The following is a 23080-nucleotide window of genomic DNA, read 5'->3' as shown; positions in this document are numbered from 1 at the left end:
ATACCTGTCAGAACACTTGAGGCTTTGGGTTCAAGTCCTGGCTGTGCCCAATGTTAGCCGTATGACCTTGGACCGGCTCCCCGGCCCCTCTGAGCCTCTGTTCATGCGGATAGCCCCTCCGAGTAACCACCTTGGAGTGTTTCTGCAGAAGACTGGATGAGCCAACCCACGCACGAAGCCAGGGACACTGGGCAGAGGCATCCACATTTTTGTCAGTAACAGAAACCCATCAAGGTGACGTACGACCTGGAGAAACACACACGGTTTTCTGCTGGGTGAGCGAGTGGAGCCTTCAAGGAGCGGGGGCAGAAAGTTCGACCGTAAACACCTCTGACCGTCTTTCGTGTGTGGCCAGAAGCCGCCGGCGTCGTGACAGGCAGGCTTACTCGGGCATGTGTTCCAACGGCGCAGCTGACTTGTCGCTCCGGAAAGGGAGAGGCTCACCTCGCTGACCACAGCAGCCCGCCGGCCCCACACCAGACCCCCCACCCCGGCCCCAGCTATCACTGCTCCGTCATCGCACACAGCCTCCCGGACGGGGCCGGAGGGCTCGTGTTCGCTGGGTTTGGGACCCCGTCCCGAGGCCCGCACATCAATCAGCGGTGAGCGACGGTGCCCAGGCGAGTCTAGTTTTCAGGGCTATCATCTCCTACTGACATCGGTGGGATGTCAGAGGGGAGGAGGGGGCGGGAGGCAGTGAGGACAAGGTGGTGAGCCCCAGCCCGGGCCCCAGGTCCGGGCTCTTGGTGTATGCTCATGGCAAACAGTAGCCATCACTTACGGTGTGGACAGGGTGACTTGGCCTGTAGACAGGTGCGAGGCATAAGGCTCGTTCTGCAGCTGGGACCAACAGTAAACTCACTCAGGAATTACTTCCTTAGTAGCCGTGCAAATGGGGAATTCTTGTTCTGATAATAATATCAATAATAATAATGTGAACCCTTAGCATGTGGGCTCACTATAGGCCCGGGCTCTGTTCTAAACACTTAGCCAGCGTCCCCTGGTAGAATTTTGCTGGCAGCAAAAACAGGTGACGTTACCGTTGTATCAGCCATCACTTTGTTGAGGCCTGCTCTGAGGATATCCCACAGGAATGTTCTGGGACCACAGAAGCTGTGAGCGTCGTGACGGACCCATTCCTAACAATGACGGTCAAAGGAGGCCAGCCGCAGACCAGCAAGTCTCCCAGAAGTATTGAAACGCACAAAGTGTTTCATGGTGCCGTGCTCCATAGCCAAGGCACCGCCTCCGATGCTTGCGTTAAAAAAAAAATTTTTTTTTTAATGTTTGTTCGTTTTTGAGAAAGAGGAACAGAGTGCAAGCGGGGGAGGGACGGAGACAAAACCGGAAGTAGGCTCCACGCTGTCAGCACAGAGCCCGACGCGGGGCTCGAACTCACGGACTGTGAGATCACGACCGGAGCTGACGTCGGACGCTTAACCGACTGAGCCACCCAGGCGCCCCTGCGCTTGCTTTTCTTGACAAGTACTCCTATGTCCAGCGCGTGTGCGATGCATAGTGAAGAGAAGGCGGCAGGGAGCTTGGATTCTTGCCCGTCTCTCCTTGCCCCCCACCAATAAACTGAGTGACCTGATACAGTCCCCTTCCCCCCATGCTCAGCCCCAGCTGCCCTAAATTCGAGTTGGTTTGGAGAGGGGCTCCTGAGCATGCCACCCGGCCTTGACCTTTGGCTGTGTCTTTGCACAGAGAGTCGTAGAAGGCACCCTTCCCCTATGCCCTTTGGTTTTGCCTTTGCACCGGTGTCCCCACTCTTCCGTTGCGAGCTTTGGCTCTGTATTTTCATTGTGAAAGTCGTCTGTAGCAAATTCAAGCGGAAGAGGGAACACAATGCAAAAAGATCTGTCATGCCAGATCTTCCTCCAGAGGCAGCCAGCCGTACATTATATGTGGTATTTCCAGACGGTTTCTAAACAGAGGCAAGTGCGTGTGGGTGTGTGGTTTTAAAAATACCGAGTTCGTGATGCTTGTTTTGTACTTTGCGTCCTAAAACCTTTTTCAAAATTAATTTGGGGGCCTCCTAGGTGGCTCAGTCCGTTGGAGTCCAACTCTTGATTTCGGCTCAGGTCATGATCCCAGGGCTGTGGGATCGAGCCCCATGCCGGGCTCTGTGCTGGGCATGCATTCCGCTTAAGATTCTCTCTCTCCCTCTGCCCCTCTCCCCTGCTCCTGTTCTCTTTTTCTCTAAAACAAACCAAAAAATAATAATAATAATAACAAAACATGAAAATAATTTTGGATTCAAATAAAAGTTATAAAAATAGTATGAGTTTACGGCCGCTTCACCCAGCTTCCCTCTATGTTAACAACCTATAGAGCCATAGTTCAGTGATCAAAACTGGGAAATTAACAGTAATACAAAACTATTAATTAAGCTACAGACCTTATTCAAATTTGATCAATCATTCTTCTGACATTAGGATATTGATGTCCCAGGATTCAATTCAAGATCCCACAGGGCATTCCAGAGCTTTTGAGTTTCCCACCTGTGACAATTCCTCAGTCTTTCATGACCTTTGAAGAGCGCGGGTCAGGCAGTATGTGGAAAGTCGGTTAATTTGGATTTGTCTACTGTTTTCTCATGATTGGACTGAGATCATGCAAATTTGAGGCACAGAAACCATGGTAGCGACACCGTGTCCTTTGTGCGGTGCATCCGGGGGGATGTGATGTTGACGTGGCGTTTTCTGGGGCTACCAAACAAAGGTGCCTTCTTTTGACAACGTGTCACTTCCCCCCCCCCCCGGCTTCTCATTGTACTTTGGAAAAAGTCGCAAGTCCTTAACAAGGTCCACCAGGGGCCGTATGATAGGCCCCTGCATGCAGTCTCGCTTATGTTCAAGACGGCTGGCCTCTTTGTGGTCTGGGAAGGAACTCAGATCTCCCTTCTCTGAGGCTTTGGCACTTGCTAGTCCCTCTGCAGAATGTTCTTCCTCGAGGCCGACTTCTTGTCCTCATTTGGGATTGGGTTCCAAATGTCACCTCTTCCAAGAAGTCCTCCCTGATTCCCCAGGCACCCGGTTCTTTCTCACACAGTATTCTATTTTGTTATTTTCACAGACTTATCGCAGCCCAAAGCGCTTCCTTACTTATGTTTTTCTTAGCACTAGCTCCAGAATGTGAGCTCCCCAAGGACAACGACTTGGCCTCCCTTCTTTGTTTACCTTTACATTCTAAGGATTCTTGGACCTTAATGTAAAGGAGGATGTGCCAGGCACGGAGCCTGGAGGGTGTGAGAAATTGCACGAAGGCAGGTGCTCAGGGTCCCCCCTAAAAATAGGGCAATGTCTTTTCAGAAACTGAACAAAACGGTGAAATTGTGATGGCTTGTATCAGTCACTTAGCTGCTCTATCTAGACTCACAGATGGTGCTGCTTGGCTGATGTTCCACGTTGAACTTGGACTATGGAGCCTTTCGGGGTACTTGGGTTGAAAAACCCTATACCAGCCCTTTTCCCCAAAGGCCCCACCCCAGAGCCCCGAGATTGTGTTGGAACAGGTCTCCCCTGCCGTGCCCACCAGTAAATTCAGCTCAGCCCTAGCGATGTCCCAGAGCTGTTATTTTTCCTTGGTCAATCCCCAGTTCCTGGCACGGAGAAATGCTCCATAAATGTTGGAAGCAAGAATGAAAGAGAGGCAGGGAGAAAGGAAGGATGAAAGGGATAGAGAAAGGGAGGGAGGGAGGGAGGGAGGAAGGAAGGAAGGAAGGAACGAAGGAAGGAAGTTAGTTGCCTTAGACTAGATGTTGGCGGAGGCCTGAGCCCACAAGCAGTTGGGCTTTTTTTTTTTTTTTTAAAACTGAGTGTGGTTCTTAGGTTCTTGCTTTGAATCTAAACAACCACATTTACTCATTTCAGATAAGGCTCTGGATAGCCTTACTCTTGATTTTTGTATGCAACTAATTCCTCATAAGCACACAAGTAATAGATGCCTATCATAGAAAAAGCTGGGAGACAGAGACAAACCAAAAGAAAATGAAATTATACATATATCCTCACTCTCACTCCTGTGATGATGACTGTTGTTTATTTCGTGTCTGTTGTAGACTGTTTTTCTATTTGGATGCAATACACACACACACACACACACACACACACACACACGCATTTAACCTAAACGGGACAATATTATTCATTCTATTTTGTGACCTTCTTTTTTAACTCGGCATTATACTTTGGACACCTTTCCTTGTCAGCGGGTATACATCCTAAATCACCTTTTGTAAAATCTACCCACGGTGATATTTTCCAAACTGTAGCTCATGACTCTTCAGTGGGTAAGAACACGAATTTAGTGAGTCAAGATCAATATTTAAAATAAATGAGACAGAAAAGAATAGGGCTGGGTGGAATAGAAAAATCGGATGTGTTGCGTGAGGGAAGATAAGTATCTGTGCGACGATTCTGCGTGGTTAAACAAATGGGTGCATACTGGGTTGGGACAGAATATGTATTTCTTATGTGAATTCCAGTCGAAAGAGTTTGAAAACTTCTCATTTGCTGCCAATAGGATTCGCCAGAATCCATTGAGCACATACCCTATTCTTGAATGTTTTTGTTGTTTGTACATCGAATTTCTCATATTTGTCGAATTACTTCCTTCCTTGGGATTTCTAATGGAACTGGAGTGGGTCATAAGGGTGTATCCATTTTTAATGTGTCTTCCAGAAAGAAGGAGCCAAAGTATGTTTCTACGAGCTGAGTATGCGAACACCTGTTTATCCATTTTCTGGCCTCCACTCGGTTTTATTGTCTTTTAATACTTGCCAAATTAAGGTTATTAAGGACAGTAACTATCATGCCTGCAGTATTCCATGTTCCAGGCTCTATGTGAAGTGTGTCATCCGTTCATTAGCTCCTTGGATCTTATGTTAACCTTCTGAAATTCGTGCTGTTTGCTCCGTTTTGCAGATGAGGAAGCTGAGGCTGGAAAAGGTTAAGATCCTGGCAGAGAGAGGATTTGAACTCCTGTCTGACTGCAAAGACCACGTGCGCCCATTACCGTTGTTCTCAGCGGAGCCTCTCAATGACACGGTTCATACGTAGCCCATACCTGGAAAGACTGGAATCTTCCATATGTCTATCACATAGCACCAATTAAAAATGGTTTCAAATACATTTTGATGGTTCTTCAGAGTCCTTACGGTGTATCGTCTGGGATTCAGAGTCCAGAGCTTGGCCCTGGGATACACATATATGTGTGTGTGTGTGTGTGTGTGTGTGCATCTATATATATCTTAATATATGTATATCATAATATATCTTAGATATATTTATATCTATCTATATATCTATATCTTATATAGATATCTATATCTTATATATACATATAAATATATACCTTATATACACATATATATAATATATATATATATCTTAAAGTGCGTTGTGCATTTTCCAGGGATGTTCCTGGGGGATCCGGAAAGCCACAGCATAAACAAGACAACATCTTCCTGAAGCCTTAATTTAATGAGCAATTTGAGGGAAAATGTTATTTTTTATACTAGGATGATCACTAGTTTGCCATGGAGTACAATATTTTTATTTTGATTTATTTTTAAATTTATTTGTTTTTGAGAGAGAGAGAGAGAGAATGACTGAATGGGGGAGGGCAGAGAGAGAGGGAGAGAGAGAGAGAGAATCCCAAGCAGGCCCTGCCCAGTCAATGTGGAGCCTGACACAGGGCTTGAATTCACAAACCGTGAGATCATGGCCTGAGCCAAAACCAAGAGTCAGATGCTTAACCGACTGAGCCACCCAGGTGCCCCTACCATGGAGGACAATATTTTTAAAATTAAAACACAAAACTTCAAAGAAACGTGATCTTGCCACAGACAGGTGTATCAGTCAGTAGAGGCTAGGTTATGCTGTGGTAACAAACAGTTCCAACACTTCAGTGGCTGAAAACAACTGATGTTTGTTTCTCTGTGGCACAACATGTCTATTGCCTGTTGTTTGGGGCTCTGTTCTGCTGGATCCTCTCTATGGGATCCGGGAACAGCCCCCACTGAGAACAGTGTTGCTATGGGTAAGAATGTGCTCTGGAGGGTATCATGCCAATAGTTTTAGATCCTTAGCCCAAAAGTGCCTCCACCTTACCCCTTTTTTGGCCAGGGCCAGTCACATTGTCCCACCCAACCACAAAGGAGCAGGAAGAGCAATTTTATCATATACCTGAAATGGAAAGAGCCGGAATATTTGGGGAAACAGCATAAGAGCTACCACGGTTGTTTGGGCTCTGCCTCCAGACCCACCCTACTTCTTGAGTCCTTGCGTGATCTTCCAAGAAAGAACAAAATGTTAACCAATTAGCTATGAGAAGACAGTATCAGAACTTCTATATCTGCTATTTAAAAAACACAGCAAGGTAGAAGATGACTTCTCTGTCATGTAATAGAGCGCAGAGATACGCGTTCTAGAACTTGTGTAATAGTCCAAAGTGACCAGGATCCAGGACTGTTCCGTCTTCTCGATCCACTATCATGAATCTACTCAAAGGTTCAAGGAGGCTACTCAAGCTGCAGCCATCATGTTTTTATATTCAAGCCAGCAGGAAAGAATATCTATTTAATATTTTCAACAGTTTTATTGAGATGTAATTCACATGCTATTCAATTCATGCACCTAAGGCATACAGTTCAGTGGCTTGTAATATATCCACAGGTATGTACAACCTTTCTCGGTCAATTTGAAAACATTTTTGTCACCTCAAAGATATGTTTTAGCTATTACCCCCCCCCCACACACACACACACACCCTCAGCCTCCTGTAGCCCTAGGCAACCACAAACCCACAGACTTCCCTATTCCGGGAATTCATTTCGTATGAATGGAGTCACGTAATACGCGGTCTCCTGTGACTGGTTTCTTCCGCTTAGCATAACGTTGTCAATGCATGTTGTCGTATGTATCAGTCTCTCATTCCTTCACCTGGCCAAAAACATTCTGTTGCATGGAGACACCGCATTATGTTTATTCATCCATCAGCTGATGGACACCGGGGTTGCTTCCCCTGTTTGGCTATTATGAATAATGCTGCTATCAACAAATATTCATGTACAAGTCTCTGTGTAATCGTAGGTTGCCGTTTATATTGGGGATGTACCTAGGAGTAAAGTCGCCGGACCGTACAGTAAGTCCATATTTTAATCATGGGAAGAACCATCAGACTGCTTTCCAAAGCAGCTACACCGTTTTACGGCCCCGCCCCCCCCCCAGCGGTGTATGAAGCCTCCAGTTTTCCCACATCCTCACGACACTTGTTTGTCTGACTTTTTTTGATTATAGTCTCCTCGTAGGTGTGGAGGGGTAGCTGCCTGAGGTTTCGATTTGCATTTCTTTGATGACTAATGATGCCCAGCAGTTTTTCATGTGCTTATTAGCCATTTCTATGATAGTTTTTGGAGACAGGTTTGTTCATCTCTTTTGCGGATTTTTTAAACTTGTGAGTCTTTACATATTTGTCCTGATAGATATAATTTGTTTTTATGTATCCTAGCTACGAGTCCTTATCAGATGTATAATCTGCAAACATTTTCTCCTATTCTGCGGGTTGTCTTTTCACTTTCTTGATGGTGTTCATTGCAGCACAAATCTTTAATTCTGCTGAATTTCAATGTATCTACCTTCTCTCTGTGGTTGGTCACGCTTTAGGTATCATATCTAAGAATTCTTTGCCGAGTGCAGGGTCAGGAAGATTTACTCCTATGTTTTCTTCTGTGAGTTTTATGGATTTAGCTCTTACATTTAGGTCTTTGATCCATTTTGAATTAATTTTTTTTTTAATCTAGTGAGGTAGGGATCCAATTTTATTCTTTTGCTTGTGGCTCTCAAGTTGTCCCAGGATCATTTTTGAAAATCCTATTATTCCTCCGTTGGATGGTCTTGGCATCCTTGCTGAAAATCAGCAAGGTCACAGGATACCAGATCAGTATGCAACAAATGAAAACAACCAATTGTAATGGATACAATTGCAGTGAACAATCTGAAAATTAAGTGAAGGAAACTATTCACTTTGTAATAACAACAAAAAGAATGAAACAGGAATAAATTCAGTGGAATAAATAATAAAGCAGATTAAAATGCATTAATTTAATCAATAATTAAAATAATAATATAGGTTAAATACCCAATGGAAACTACAAATGTTGTTGAAAGAAATTAAACAAAATCTAAATAACTGAAAAAATATCCCATGTGCATAGGTTGTAGGACTTAACATCGCTACGGTGTTTATACTCCCCGAGACTGGTCTACAAATTCGTTGTAATCCCTATTAGAATCCTGGCTGACTTCTTTGTAGCAATTGACAAGTAGACTTAAAAAATTCATAGGAGGGGCACCTGGGTGGCTCAGTCGGTTAAGCTGCCGACTTCGGCTCAGGTCACGATCTTGCGGTCCGTGAGTTCGAGCCCCGCGTCGGGCTCTGTGCTGATGGCTCAGAGCCTGGAGCCTGTTTCCGATTCTGTGTCTCCCTCTCTCTGACCCTCCGCCGTTCATGTTCTGTTTCCCTCTGTCTCAAAAATAAATAAACGTTAAAAAAAAAATTAAAAAAAAATTCATAGGAATTACAAGACCCAAAATAGCCAAAATAACACTGGAAAAAACAAACTAGGAACACTGATGCTTCTAGATTTTATTTAACCATTTTTTTTCAAGTTTACTTATTTAGAGAGAAAGAGGGCAAGTTTGGGAAGGGGGAGAGAGAGAGAGGAACAGGGACACAGAGAGAATCCCAAGCAGGCTCTGCACCAGCCTTGTAGAGCCCAATGCAGGGGCTTGAACTCATGAACTGCAAGATCATGACCTGAGATGAAGTTGGACACTTAACCAACTGAGCCACCCAGGCGCCCTTGCTTACTACAAAGCAATGGGAATCAAGGCAGTGTGGTAATGGCACAAGGAGAGACCTATAGAGCATTGGAACAGAGTCGAGTCCCTAAATACATCACATTTTTTTTAATCTAAAATTTGGGAACTAAATGAAGCTTTAACAGTTTTTAAATTTGCTGATTGGCACTGGTTTTCTCACTCTGTCCTATGTCACAAAGGTTGTATGTGCTTTGAATCCTACAAGAGATCCTGAGAAGAGTGGACGTCACCACTAGGAGGAATGGATCGCTTCTTTCTTTTCTTTTTTTTTGTTTTTAATGTTTATTGATTTTTTTTTAAATTTTTGTTTTCAACATTTATTTATTTTTGGGACAGAGAGAGACAGAGCATGAACGGGGGAGGGGCAGAGAGAGAGGGAGACACAGAATCGGAAACAGGCTCCAGGCTCCGAGCCGTCAGCCCAGAGCCCGACGCGGGGCTCGAACTCACAGACCGCGAGATCGTGACCTGGCTGAAGTCGGACGCCCAACCGACTGCGCCACCCAGGCGCCCCTATTGATTTTTGAGACAGAGAGAGACAGACCATGAATGGGGGGAGGGCCAGAGAGAGAGGGAGACACAGCATCCGAAGCCGGCTCCAGGCTCCGAGCTGTCAGCACAGAGCCCGACGTGGGGCTCGAACTCACAAACCGTGAGATCGTGACCTGAGCTGAAGTCGGATGCTTAACCGACTGAGCCACCCAGGTGCCCCAGATCGCTTATTTCTTATTCATTTTTTCTTCTTTCAGTACATTTTGAGGAGTTGTATTTTCCATGTGTCGCAAGTTAATGGGATTTACCGGTGATCTTACGTCGTTTAACTACATCGGACTTCCCAAAAAGGACAAGTGGCTGAAGACGATTCCCAGGGAGAGACCACAATTAAAGTTCATCCAGATACATTTATTCCTTTACTGGGCAGAGCATTGGTCTGGAGACCGTGCATTAATCAAGAATGCAATTATGTTGCTCTCACGGAGCTGACAGGCTCCGGGGGAGAGGCCGACAATGAAGAAAAAGCATAGAGAATACAATGTTCATTATACATATTTGTCCGGACGTATGCGTATATGTGCGTGTGCGTGCAACGTTTTTCTCTTTGTGGTTCACGATCATTAAAATTTGGTAACCACAAGTCCGGATATTTAAACAGCATCCTTTGTCATGAATGATACCTTGAGGGAAAAGTTTGGGAGGTACCAACATGGAACCTGACTCCCGAATAATGGTGGCTTAACATCCCTTCTGTCTTCCTGACGCTTCCTTCTGTCCGCCTTCCTGCTCTTGTATTATCTTGGACAAAATAAAATTCCAAGAACCAGCATTTCGATTGTTTTGCTATACATCTCAGTTATCTATAAATGTGTAAAAAATGACTACAAACCGAGCAGCTTAAACCAGTAGACGCCTATCTTCGCCCAGTTTCTGTGGGTCAGGAATCCAGGCACAGTTAGTGAGCTCTTCTGCTTCAGGGTTGAGTGAAGGGGTTGGTCAGACTACGGTTTCATCTGAAGCCTTGACTGGGAAAGGGCGTTTCTGCAAGCTCACCTGATTGTGGGCAGAATTCCGTTCCCAGGGGCCGTTGGAGTGAGGGTCTTAGTTTCTAACTGGCTGTTGACCAGAGATCACCTTCAGTTCTCTGCCACGTGGGCCTCTCCAACATGGTGGCCTGCTTCAGCGACACGTGCAAGCTTAGAAAACAATAGAGAAAGTTCGCTAAGGAGGCAGGATCCATATTTGTATGTAACCTGATCATGAAGTGACATCCTGTCACCTTTGATGTACTCTTCTTTTTTTTCTAATTTTTTTTTAATGTTTATTTATTATTGAGAGACAGGGAGAGACAGAACATGAGCAGGGGAGGGGCGGAGAGACAGGGAGAAACAGAATCCGAAGCAGGCTCCAGGCTCCGAGTGGTCAGCACAGAGCCCGACGCGGGGCTCGAACCCACGAACCGGGAGATCATGACCTGGGCCGAAGTCGGACGCTCGACCGACTGAGCCACCCAGGCGCCCCTTCTTTTTTTTTTCTTTTTAAAATTAAACTTTGGATTTTGAGACAATTGCAGGTTCACATGCAGCTATAAGAAATAACACAGAGAGACCCCATGTGCCTGTTACCCAGTTCCTCCCAAAGGCAACGCTTTGCAATATCACGACTAGGGTATTGACATTGATACGGTCAAAATACCAAACATTTCCACAATCACAGGGGTTCCTCATACTTGCCCCAGTAGCCGCATCTATTTCCCTCCCTTCCCCACCCCCTCTTTAGCCCCTGACAACCATCCATCGGTTCTCCATTTCCATAATTTTGTCACTTGGCGAATGTTAAATAAATGTAGTCATGTAGTATACATCTATCTTTTAAAATCTCTTTTTTTGGGGGGGTGGGTCTTTTCCAGGAATCAGGGATAAGTTTGTAGGCAATAAGTCTTTTTTTTTTTAAAATGTTTATGTATTTTGAAGAAGAGAGAGAGGGCGCACACAAACAGGGGAGGGACGGAGAGCGAGCGAAAGAGAGAGAGAATCCCAAGCAGGCTCCAAGCTGTCAGCACAGAGCCCCACACGGGACTCGATCACAGGAACCGTGAGATCACGGCCGGAGCTGAAATCAAGAGTCGGTCGCTCAACCAACTGAGCCACCCGGGCGCCCCTGTAGATAATATTTCTAACCGGACACAGCGACACATGTTCTGGGTCACCTTAGTCTGATTTTCTTCTTACTCTTAACTACTCCTTAAATAGTCAACATTTTCATTAAAAAAAATTTTTTTTTCAACGTTTTTTATTTATTTTTGGGACAGAGAGAGACAGAGCATGAACAGGGGAGGGGCAGAGAGAGAGGGAGACACAGAATCGGAAACAGGCTCCAGGCTCCGAGCCATCAGCCCAGAGCCTGACGCGGGGCTCGAACTCACGGACCGTGAGATCGTGACCTGGCTGAAGTCGGACGCTTAACCGACTACGCCACCCAGGCGCCCCAACATTTTCATTTTTAAAAACCGACTGAAAACTACTGAATTAGATGCCCTGGAGGCTGAGTCTAAGGTGGAGGTCTGTGTAGAGAAGACCCACGGGGGCCTGGAAGGCAGGACTGGGCAGGAGAGAAAGGTGCCCCACGGCATGGTTGTAGCTGGGGCCTCGGGGCACCTTGCGGGGAGCTCTGAAACCAGATGGCCCTTGGCCGTGGTCCCAAATTAAGGCAAGGGGGCCGGACCTAGGTATCTCCATTCTGGTTCCTCTGATTCTCCAGGTACATTTTAGAATCGGCTTGTAGACTCCTACAAAGAATCCTGCTGGGGTTTCTATTCGAGTTATAGACGTGGTGTATCCTTAGATGTCTTCCGTCAGTGTTTTATAGTTTTCAGCCCACAGATCTTTGCCTCTGTCGTATCCTACCGGTCGGAAGCAAAGCGAAGGCTTCTTCCTCTCACTCCAGAGGAGGGGATTACCCCAAGGTGTGGACCCCAGAAGGAGGAGATCACCGCAGGTCAGCCGGAGTCGGCCTGCTGTCGTCTCTGGGTGGTGGTGACCCTCACAGCCTCCTGGCTCCCAGGGCCCTGGTGTTCATGTGCCCCGGGGCTCCGGGGATAAGCCACCTCGAAGTGGTTCCGAAGGAGAAGAGGTGGGCGTTCTCGATGTGGTCCTAACCGCTCCCCCCCCTCCCCCCAGCATCCCTTCACACGGTTTCTGCACATACTCTGCTCTCTCCTGCTCTCACACGTATTGAGCCTCCAGCCCGGAACTGGATCACTCACTGTCTCTATTTATCAAACCACGGACGCCCTCGTGAGCCCAGGCTCGAAGACTCCCATCTCCAGGAAGGATTCCCTTGTGTCCCTGGGAGAATCCGGCTCCCCTCACAGCCCGCCTGTGACACTTGACCTCGCTCTGCCTTCTTCTGCGCAAGTTAGGCGCGTTCTTTCTGTCGTGACAGTAGACCGGTTCCGGCCAAAAAGCCACCGTATTGGCTCATGAAATGGGCAAGTCCAGGGGTGTAGAGGCATCGGATCAACGAGAGCAGGACCCAGTCTCCTCCATCATCTGTTCCGTCTCGTTTGGGGGTCCTTTTCCCCAGGCTCCTGGGGCAGCAAGACGTTTCCCACGGTTCCAGACAGAAGGTAACTAAGTCTAACCGCATCTAAAAGGAGCGTCCCTTTCTCCCCACAGAGGGTCCTGGGGGCTCCTGGGCCATGCGTCCCTCCCTGAGCTCACCATGGAGGCCAGGTGGCATGGCACACATCAGGTGAGGAAACCCAGGACATCGGACCAGAAGCAGCAGGAGGGTACTGAGTTGTGCTGCGGCCCCAAGGGGTCCAGGTCTATTTCCCCCACCTCCTGCGAGATCCCCAGGGGCGCCGCAGGAACGGTGGTCTTTCCCTTTTTTGTGTTTTCCAGCACCCGGCCCAGGGCCTGGCACAGGTCCCAAGGGCTGAGTCAACGTTTGTTGAGTGAATAGATGAGTGTGTGGCTGAACGGGGTAGCAGTGGGCAGACATCGTCTAAACGGCCAGAGATAGTCACTATTTCCTGGCTCTGAGGCTCTGCCCTTGTAGCAGAAAACAGCCGCGGGCAATAAAAACAGACGAAGGTGGCCGCGTTCTAATAAAACTTTATGCGCACTGAAATCTGACCGTCGTGTCAATTTCACGTGACACGAACCGTAGATACCTCGCTCACCGGGGTACAAAGGCAGGCGGCGCAAGCTTCAGTTTGCTGCCTCCGGGGACAGAGCACTGCAGGGCAGGAGGCTGAAAAATAACTCAGCGCGAGGGCCACCTACCTCCTCCTGCGGTTCCACACCCCGCCAAGCCGAGGCCCATTGTTGCGGCGGGAACGCGAGAAAAGGTAACATTTAATTTAGGTCGCGCATCTGGAGCTCGCGACGAGCCTTCATCAGGCTGTATTTAAATTTCTGCGTTCCACACCAGTGCCTCCAAAATTGTTAAACTGCGGCGGCCTTGCAGCTTTATTAAACCTCGCACGTTCCAGCCAAGCTTGACGAAGGCTCGAGCTGAGTTGCCTCCGAGTCCCCTAGATTTGCCAGGCAGGATCCCGCTCCCTCCCCGACGCTCCGGGGAAGCCAACAGACGTCCCAGCCCCCGGCCCTTTGTGCAGGCGCCCAGCGCCCACCAATTGTGTCTCTAATCAACTGCCTCTAAGCAGGTGAGCATTTATCTCAGTCAGTTACCCCTTATAATTACTGTATTGAACCTAGTTGTCTATAAAATGAATGGTTTGTTCAGACACTTTACCCGAAGAGTTCATTAGGGGTTAAACAAAATGCAATCCCATTTGCAAAGAGTATAATAAATTGTTTCATCTGTGAATTTAGCTGTTCTCCCTAATGCAGACATGGGTGTTACAGTGGCTTTCCCTTGATAGGGTTATGGGTTAATGAAATGCCTTTTCTGTTGCTTATTTTCCTCTCTTCTGTGCTGAGTGATAAGTAGCTAACCAACGAAGCTTGTAATTACAATCTTACAGAAACCGGGCCGATCTGTATATAAATCTCACCATCCAATTACAAGATGTAATAATTTTGCACTCAAGCTGGTAATGAGGTCTAATACTCGTGCATGCGATAATCCCCTCTGGATGCTGGCTTGATCAGATGTTGGCTTTGTAATTAGACGGGCAGAAAATCATTATTTCATGTTCAGGAAAAAATTAGGTTGGTGGGAAGTTAATTTTCTCACCGCTCTCTGAAGCGTAGACAAGAATTTAATGATTTAATCATGATTGTTAGCTCTTTTGCAATCAATTTGTAATGATTGTGTAGCAACTCTCTTCAAGGGAAGCTGCTTTGGAGAGGAGTTTGCAAACAGCCCCGTCCAGGGGGGGCTGGCCTTCGAGGGACACGTGACAGCAGGCCCATTAAAGCCGTCTTCAGCGTGACTGACACGCGGGGAGCCCCGGCCTTCCGGCTTCCCGAAGGGCTCTCCTTCCCGCCGGGAGGGTCTTGGCACTTCAGCCTTCCAGGGACCCTGACTCCGTGCTCAAGGAACGGGATGCTTAGCCGCCCGTGCCTGGAGAATAATTTTGCGGATGTCACACGGCGTAGATGTCGCTTTATAAACTCAAGTGCACAAGATATAGACACGTCCCGTCATTTCCTCTCAATTTACTTAATTCTAACGCGCGGAGACTCAGGCTCCCAGGTTGGTGGGACCCGTAACTTCAGATCGGCCGAGTTCTCTGCCCCACCTCCTGAGAGGGGCCCACATCCCGACCTCACACAGGCCACAGCCCCTCCTGTCTCTGCCGGCAGGGTCCCCTCAGGCCGCAAGGCTTCCAAGCGTGAGACACAAGAACCTTTGGGGAGGCCGGGAACTGCGGAGCTCGGGGCCCGCCTCCGGAGCTCTGATGAAATTGTACCTCCGTGGGGGGACGGGTCCTGGCTTGGGCCAGTCTCCCTTGCCAGCCTCAGGGCCAGCTCCCCGTTTCCCACGTGGAGGGCCCTCTCGGGCGCCCCCAGCCCGCTCCGACGGCCACACACCATCTCATCGCTGGCTTTCCTTTTCCAAACGATCGGAAGAGGCTTTAACGTCAGGCCGTTTCTGTGTGCGGCCCTGTTAAAACTCCAGAGGCCAAGAATTACAAAGCCCGCCTACCTGCTTCAAGGGGAAGACAGAGGGAGAACCGACTCTAATTAATATTTCAATAAATTATCCTCCTGTATTGACTCAGAACTTCCTCCTGTGTGTTCACCCGATGATTTACTTTCCGAGTGAGCCAAACACGTTTTCTCTCCCGATATCGGATAGCGTGATTAGCACTCGCAGGTATCTGGCTGTTCATCGAAGCCATTCTGGAAGTTTTTATTAAGCTCCAGCTAGATGCTTAAGATCGAGCAAAGGGTATCCTGTGTGTGCGGTTGGGTGTGTGTGTGTTGGGGGGGGTGATAAACAGCGTTAACATTTATGCGTGCGCTTTATTGAATTTCTTCGACTCCATCGATTGTAAAATGCGTCATTATTTTATCTGCTAAGAAAGTAAAAAGTCATGGCCAACCACGGAAGTATGATGCTTCTTTAATCGCTTAGGATTTGTATCTCGTTCTTAATGAGAGCCCTCTTTCACACCTCCGTAAACATGGATTTTTATCAGAGATCTTTCCTTTGTGCGCATAAAGAGGAAAATGGGAGTGGAATAAATGGGCGAAGATACTCCTTAACCGTCTTCATGTCCGGGGAACACATTTTCTGAGCTCAGGGTCACTGATGCCCGTGTCTTCTTGACAGAATACTGCCCTCCTGCCTTCAGAATTCTCTTCTAAGAAATGCCCCCCTTGGGTAAATGTTGACACCCGCGTGCCGGTAACACTGATGATGTCATGGTCGCTTCCGGCCAACGTCTATCCCAATTTCGAAGATGTTAAAACATGAGAAAAAAAAAAAACAAAAAACACGTTCATCTCAAAACTGGCGACGTCCAATAAACATCTGGCCTGGGACAGAAGGACGGTTTTGCATCCAGGGCAGGCGGGGCGAAGACCGAGAAACCTTGGGGGCTTTCACTCCGGGTAAATGGAGTTTTTGGCCACGCCCCGCGCATTCCCACTTCCAGGCCTCTACCCGTGCTGTCTGTCCCACTTGGATATCCTTGCGGATCACCTCTCTTTCTCCAAGTAGCGCCAGGGCGCCTTACGCCGTCGTTAGGGAGGAACTTGGCTAGCGGCACTGCCCCGCCAAGAAAATACAGCTTCCCCGAGAGGCTATTCCGCTTGCACACCGCTGGCGCTTGTCATGCACTTGTCTCGTATTGCATTGCTCTTGTATGTTCCTTCTCACCACAGGGCCTTTGCACATGCGTGTTCCTGCTGCTAGAAGCTCTCTTTCCCAGCTCATCCTTCGGGTCCTGGCTCAAGCTTCATCTTCCCAGGGAAGCCTGAGGAGATTATCCCTCCCACTCTTGGCTTCTCCCTGTGCCCCGTGACCCTCCTGCACACCCGTGGACTCAGTTGCAAGTCACATTCCCTCATGCGGTTACCTGACACGTGTCTGTGTCTCCCACTAGGGCGTTAGGTCTCCCAGGGCAGGGGCTGCGCGCGCTTCGCTTCCCAGACGCGGCACGATGTCCGCGCGCGGTTAAGTGCTCTCTCTCACCCTCTGTCCTCACGAACGGACGGGTCGCTTATAGATGAATGGATAAACGAGAGCATGGGTGATAAACATAAGAGGCGATGCTGGGCATCGCAGGAAGCAACACCAGCACCTGCTGAGGGTGTGGTTGCCCTCCCACCAGGCGTGGGCGACTCTGAATCTGACATGTGACCCTCCAGTGGGCCACCGAGAACCTAGGGAGCCCTTGGAAAATTATACTCAATGGCATCGATTCGCATGATCCCTTTCCTTTCTTCCAGGCAACGCCAGTCTAAATTCTAGTCCGAGGGCACTTGGTCTCTGAAAAACTGCCTCCCCTACTCTAGCCTCTGCCTTGAGTCCCCACGATCGTATTCTGTCCGATTTTACCTCCTGAGGACTCCAAGCTCATTTATCTGGACTCTGCGGCTGCACTGAGAGCCCCCCAGGAAGGCAGGGAGGGTTGGACCCTTCTCCTGCGGCCAGTCTGGCAAGACTGTATATGCGCCCCGGCGTCCCGGCCACGCCCCGTGTCTTTTCTCCGGGCTTGGATCCTCTGATCCTTGATTTAGTTTTGCTTCTTTTATTTTTTTTGAAAACTGTGGTGAAATATACACAGCGTAGAATACACCAGCTTACTCGCTTCAAAGTGCGCAGTTCCATGGCATGAAGTACATTCTGGCTGCCTCCACAGAACAGTTTTCAGCTCGCAAAACTGAAAGTCTGTCCCCATCAAGCCATAGCTCCCGGGTCCGTGCTCCCCCAGCCCCTGGCACCCACCGTTGTACATTCTGTCCCTGTGAAGTTGACTTCTCCGGGAAGCACATATAAGTGGGATTATATGGTATTTGTCTCTTTGTGCTGGCTTATTTCACTCAGCGTAGCGTCCCCAAAGTCCATCCGTCGTGTAGCAGATGTCAGAATTTCCGTGTCTTTTTAAGAAGGGGTGAACCTTATTTTCAGAGAAAGCAGATCCCCCCCTTGCCCCCTCCCCCCACAAGCATGATGGCAGCCGTGTGGGTTTCCTTCCAGATAGAGAGAGACGGTCTGGGGATGTAGACACGTCCTCGCTCCACTGAAATCCAAGTTTGTCTCTATTTTGATTTAATTGTGGTTGCTTTATGTAGATTTTACTGGAGACAAATAGAGAGAAATCACGTTAGTTTTAGCCAGAAGTCTGTGCTCATTTCAAACGTCATGGTTATTATGCAGTTTAGCTGTGATTATAACACAGCTATGCTCGGGGCTCAGTCGGTGAAGCGTCCGACTTCAGCTCAGGTCACGATCTCACGGGTTTGTGGGTTCGAGCCCCGCGTCGGGCTCTGTGCTGACAGCTCGGAACCCAGAGGCTGCTTCGGATTCTGCGTCTCCCCCTCTCTCTGCCCCTCCCCTGCTCCTGCTCTGTCTCTGTCTCTCAATAATAAATGAACGTTAAAAAAAATTAAAAAAAAAAAACAACTATGCCCATTTTCAAAGCTTAGAAAACAGGGGAAAAAAGTATAAAGAGGAAGTCTCTGTTCCCATCACCCAGAGAGAACCCTGGTGACATCTGGGTCATGTCTTTCCGGGCTGGGCAAGATGGCAGGACAGGGCAGTAGGGGGACTGGGTGCACAGGGAGGGTCCTGTTGGCTCCTTGTGGTGAGGGGAAAATGTGTCCTGTGGTGTCTGTGTAGCAAATAAGAGTAATTTAGAGTACAGAAAAGGATCATGCCAGGCACTACGCTAATCTCTTCCCATCCTCATCGTGAGCAACGAGCAAATCGTCTCAATGTCCTACTGGACCCTATTGCTGTCACTTCTGTGTTATAGATGAGGGGGCTGAGGCTCAGGGTGGAGAAGCGACAGGCACAGCTGGAAAGTGGCCCGGGGGTGTGGAGGCCGAGTCCACGCTCCGAATCCCTCCCTGCCCTGCCTCCAGAGCCCTCGGTGGGGCACTTTGTCCATCGGAGGCGCTCACGCATTTGCGGAATTTCCTTGACGGCTGAATTCCTTCGTCACCAGGAAGCGTGGGGGTGAGGCTTTTGTGCTCAAGAACAGAAGTTACGCCTCACACCCGTTAGGATGGCCGCTATTCAAACAGACAAAAACCCAGAAAGTCACACACATGGGCAAGGACGTAGAGAAATCGGAACCCTTGGACGCGGTCGGTGGGCCCGTAAAATGGCGCAGACGCTGTGGGAAACAGTCTGGTTTTTCCCCCGAAACATGTAACACGGAATTACACAGAGTAGCATAAACATAAGACTCGGCAATTCCACGTCTGGGGAGATACACGGAAGAATTGAGAGCAGGGTCTCAACGAGAAAGTAGTACATCCACGTTCATGGTAACGCAACACGTTTATAAGTAGATTACAACAGCCAAAAGGTACAAGCAACCCAAGGGTCCACCGATGGACGAACGGGTAGACAAAATGCGGTCTCAAAATCAAAATCAAGGGCTCCTGGGTGGCTCAGTCGGTGGGGCGTCTGACTCTTGACTTTGGCTCAGGTTACGATCTCACAGTTTTGTGAGTTCGAGCCCCACCTCGGGGTCTGTGCTGACTCTGTAGAGCCTGCTTGGGATTCTCTCTCTCTCTCTCTCTCTCTCTCTCTCTGCCTCTCCTCTGCTTGTGCTCTCTCTCTATCGCTCTCAAAATAAATAAATAAACTTAAACAATTATATAAGAAAATAAAGATCGGGTGGAGGGGAAGAAATCCAAGTAAAAGCTACTGAAGAGCATACGCCAGGAGGAGAATTACTCAACACAAGAGAGGGAGAGCTGGAGAAACGGGTCTCCATAGACTCAAAGAATTCATATGCAATACGGTCCTTCTACAAAAGGCACTCAGAGTCTTGATGGAAAGCAAACTAGCAAAGCTCAGGCAAGAAACAGAGAGTCGAATACCCCACTGAAAGCAAGAACAGCCAAAAAAAAAATACACGTGACCAAAAATTCAGCCCGGGAGGTGGTGAACAAAGAGGTCAGAGCAAACCGTAACGGTGAAAGGGGAGAAAGCACAAAGTACAACTATCACAATGATCGACGGTGATGACCATGGCAGACAGAGGAGATCAAACACACACATGCCGCCATCTGGTGTGGAGGCTATTGGAAGAAGAGAGTCAAGTCCAGGGGGAGAAGAACCAGGTGGGTCTCAGACTTCTCCATAGCAATTTGCAATTCATAAGGCAATAACGTTTATGATGCTCTGATAGGAAAAAAAAAAAAGACCCTCAAATTTATGCCCAGCCAAACTACCACTCAAAGTATAAACACAACACATACTCTTGAGCATGCAAGAACTTAGTTACGTAGGACCTAGGGATCCCTTCCGGAAGAAAGAAAGAGACAGAGAGAGAGAAAGAGAGGGAGGAGCAGAGGAAGGAAGGAAGGAAGGAAGGAAGGAAGGAAGGAAGGAAGGCAGACTTAATGTTTAATGAAATGTAGCCAACTTAGGGTTGAGTCAAAGTCAAGAAGAATTCTGGAATGAGAAGCAATGGAGACGACAAGGCGGGGTGGGCTCGGGGGGGGGAGGCTATTTAGCCCGTTTCAATACATAAACTCAGACTGAAGAGCTTAGGGGATTATGGACACAGAAGACAGCGTGCAAGTTATCCACCTAAACCATAAAACTTGATCACTAAAGAGAAAAGATTAGTGCTATATTAGCATGCGAGGGCTCCCGTTAAAAGGACCCTAGACTGGGGGCTTGGACACAGAAATGTCCTGTCTCACAGTTCAGGAGGCTGGAAGTTTGAGCCCCGGGTGTCTGCGGGATTGATGCACCCCGAAGGCGTCCTGTGGTTTGCGAGAGGTCTGCAGTGTCCCCTATCTCTCCCTTCACCTTCACCTTCACCTTCACGTGGTGGGTGCACCTGTCTCTATTGTACACATTTTCCCCTACACCAGTCGTAGTGGATTAAGCCTACCCTGTTGACCTCACAGACCTCACTTTTTTTTTAATTTATTTATTTTTTAATGTTTATTTATTTTTGAGAGAGAGAGAGACAGAGACAGAGGGCAAGCAGGGGAAGAGCAGAGAGGGAGAGAGAGGGCGACACAGAATCCGAAGCAGGCTTCGGGCTCCGAGCTGTCAGCACAGAACCCGATGCGGGGCTCGAACTCACAGACCGTGAGATCGTGACCTGAGCTGAAGTCAGATGCTCAACTGACTGAGCCACCCAGGCGCCCCTCACAGAGCTCACTTAACTTGATTTCCTTGGTAAGGACGCTATTTCCAAATAACGTCACATTCTGAGATACTTGGGGTTAGGACCTGAACATATGAGTTTGGGAGGACGTGATTAAGTCTTAACAAACAGGAGACTTGAGGGGAAGGACGGCTTGCAGTGAGGAATCGGTACCATGTAAACTTGAACTGGGTGGCTTACCAGACCGGAGGTCTCCAAACTCTTAATCTTTTCGTAATCTTTATTTTCCCCCTTCACTTTAAATGGGTCTTGGAGCAAATAAACATGTAGCTCAAAGCTCAGCAATTCCTTCAGGTTTCCCCCCCCCCCGCTTTTTTTTCTGTGAAATTCAATTAAAATTGATTTCTTTTCATTAAAAAACATTAATTTATAAAATCGTTTTCAGGCTTGGAGGAAGGAAGCGGAGACATAAGAGATCATTCCAGCACAATCTGAGAGGTGTGAACGCCCGAGCGGTGGTTCCCCAACCTGGGGCAGGGCTGGGGGGCCGCGCGGCAGCGTCTGGAAACATTCGCGACTGTCGTGACTTGGGGGACGGCTCTTCCTGGCATCTAGTTGGTAGAGACAAGGGATGATGAAAATATCTTACAGGGCAACTTGTAAGCTTCTCCCCTCTTCCTGCACAGCGTTATCCGGTCCAGAATGTCAGGAGGGCCGAGGTTGAGAAAATCCTGCCCTGGTGGGGTGGTTAGCAAGCTGGGGGAGAGGAGGGAAATGGAGGTTTTGCCTCAATACTGTCCAGGATTCGTTCATATGTGACATCATGACTGTGCTGGGTCTCTCCAAGACATTTGTACTTTAGTTTTTATTTAAAAATTTTTAATGGTTTTATTTATTTTTGAGAGAGAAAGAGACAGACAGACAGACAGCGTATAGGCAGGCGAGGGGCCGAGAGAGAGGGAGACACAGAATCGGAAGCAGGCTCCAGGCTCTGAGCCATCAGCACAGAGCCCCACGCAGGGGCCGAACCCACAAACTGGGAGAGTAGGACCTGACCGGAAACCAAGAGTTGGGTGCTTCACTGACGGAGCCGCCCCCCTCCAGGACACCCCAGAAGTCTGTACTTTAAAAAACTTGCTCAAGCAGGGTGCTGCTTCTCCTAAAGGGATCCCCTTTTTGGGGACATCGGAGACATCCTATCAAGCAAATAGGGGAGAAAACTTGAGGCAGGGAGAATTTTCTGGGCGGCCCGGAGCATTACCAGCAGGCCTAGGTTCTGATGCAGCCACTTTTTGCGGGCCACCTTGACCCGGACCCCTTACTCTCGTGGGCTGCCCCCTGTCCTGCCAGACCCAATGTCCCCCAAACTCTCGCAGCCTCTGGGCCACCACATGGGTCCCTGAAGCTTGCTCGCCTCATCCTAGGAAGTCCCCTCCCCGCCCCCCCCCGCCCCACTCCACTTCCTTGGGACTGGGCTCCAAGTCCCCTCGCCTGGAACTGACCCCACTTGGCCACCTCTCTTAAGTGCCTTTGAAGATTTCCGGCTTCTCTAGTCCGGAAGCCGCGCACGGGGTCAGGCATTTGCGCCCACTAATCACTCTGTTGTGCCAGGGCCCGAGTGCCACGAAGCCTCCTTTCCTGCCTAGTTAAAGCCTCCGAGGGGCTTTCAAGTGCTCTCTTGATAAATCACAGTAAGTGTTATTCCGGCCACTCCAGCGCGGTACCTGCCCCCGCCACCCCCCAACCCCCCTCCCCCGGCGTCCAGCAGCTGCTCACCATCGCGGCCGCTCACTGGCGACAGTAATTCATTCCCCTCGAGCTTAGTTCCCGTTTATTTGCGCATCATGAGCTGTGTCACTCCGTTTACCCTCTAGACAGCAAACGGTTGGAAAAATATTTGGGAGAGGAGACGAGAGAGGGAAAGGGGGGGTGGGGAATCAAAGCTCTGAATACAGAGTCCCCCCCCCCCAAA

This window comes from Prionailurus bengalensis, chromosome E2 (assembly GCF_016509475.1).
Source record: "Prionailurus bengalensis isolate Pbe53 chromosome E2, Fcat_Pben_1.1_paternal_pri, whole genome shotgun sequence".
NCBI lineage: Eukaryota > Metazoa > Chordata > Mammalia > Carnivora > Felidae > Prionailurus > Prionailurus bengalensis.
The sequence above is the reverse complement of the archived record's forward strand: the minus strand, read 5'-3'. Positions refer to the sequence as shown.